Genomic DNA, 1,918 nt, shown 5'->3' on the forward strand with positions numbered 1-1,918 from the left:
GCACTAGATGGATCTGGCTTGTAAGCAATATCAGGAATAACTCTAAAGTTTGGTTGTTTGATCTCATTACTTATCAATTGTATATTCAAAACTTCTTTATCCTCTTTAACCTTAGTAGCTAAAGAACTAGACGCCATTACAAAAACTTAGGGTTTGCAAAATTCAAACTGTGTAGCTCGACACATGATAAATACTTTTGTAAATCTACTAAGATGGTATCGAGCAACTATTGTATCCTATTTGCAAATGCTTGGAATGATCTCTTCAATTCACCTTGAGCTCTTTGTGCTCTTTCTAGTTTTGAATGATGTCAAATGACTTGAAAATTGATTATATAGACCTTAAAACATTGCATTTAATGCTAAATGCTTACACAACTATAAGTTTGACTTCAATAGAAATTTTGACTCACTCAGCTTCCATGTGATTTTCCTCATGCTCAGAAACTACCATGAGCTTGGCCAATACTATCATGTTTGATAGCTCGGCATTAACTAACATTTCACTCAATAGTTAAAGTGAAACTCTTCATGCTCGACAGTAACATGAAAAGTGACAAAATTTATAAATTTCTTCTAGATTCTTAACAACACTTTGCATCTTTCTCCATGAAAATATAATATTTTTAGAACTACATCCTTGGAACTGATGTATAATATGTCTTTTAAATATCAGTCCCACACATACCTCTTGATTTCTTAGTTGGAGATGATGTGATCACCTGATCCATTGGATGAAGTGACCTCATCTAAATTTGCACTGCAATCTTCTCTTCTCTTCCATGTCTTGTTCATCTAACCTCTAACATTTTCAACATCTACCTTTCCTTTTCCTTTGTTGAACTCACTACTTAGTGCCTTTGACCTTGTTGGACAATTCCTGCTTATGTGACCAATCTTTAAACAACTAAAATATGTAGTTTGACTCAACCATCTTTTGTAGTCATTTCTAAAATGTGTTCTTATGCAATTTTTAGCAACATGTCCATACTCTAGACAACAGGGACAACTATACCTAGTATTATAATCCTAATTATAAGATTTTCCATTATGCTTTACCTTTGTCTGCTTGTTTGATGACCATTTAGGCTTGGACTTGCACTCATATGCTCTATGTCCATACTTCTGACAGTTATAGTAGTATCCCTCAAATCTTTGTGTACTTATGGTCTTGGTTATACATTCATGTGCTTGATGTCCTTGTTTGTTGCATTTATGGTAGTGACCCATGTACTTATGTTTAATATTCTGATTTGCAATCTTGCTCTCACAAACATTGGCAATATGACCTATCTTACCACAATTATGACAAGTAAGTTTGGATTTCTTACCATTGGCATTCCTTTGTTCACCACTTTTAGATGATTCTCCTTCTTCAGTATTAGTATAACCTGATCCAGTAGTATCATTGTTGGATCTAGGAGATCTCATCAATTGCTCAAAGTACTTGATAGCTTCACTAGGTTTGTTGAAGCTTTTAGCAAACTCCTTTTCTCTTTTTAGATAATTTCTTAGTTGTTCATTTTGCAACTTTGGTGTTGTGATCTCAATATGTTTTCCATTTAGTTCATGATTTGCAATCATCATTTGATTCAATGTTTCCAATTACATGTGAGCAATCCTATTTACCTCTGATGTTTTCTCTTCTAGTCTATTGGTCAATATCCTTTTGTCATCTTCAATCATGACTTTGTCATCTTTAGCTTTCTTCTTTTTCTCAGTCACTTCACATAGCAATACTGATTGGACTTCTTGTTCTATCTTGAGATTTTTGACCTCTTCAGTTGGGGCTCCATTATTTTCTGTTAGATTTGTAACTGTTGCATCAAATTCACTTGTGTTTCCATCTACAAACAGTTCAATAGTGTCAATCTCTTGGTAATGTGTGTCATTCTCTTCAATAGCTATTTCCTTCCTTC

Source organism: Cupressus sempervirens, chromosome 2 (genome assembly GCF_028749045.1).
Source record: "Cupressus sempervirens isolate cs-2001-9-10 chromosome 2, ASM2874904v1, whole genome shotgun sequence".
Taxonomy (NCBI): Eukaryota; Viridiplantae; Streptophyta; class Pinopsida; order Cupressales; family Cupressaceae; genus Cupressus; species Cupressus sempervirens.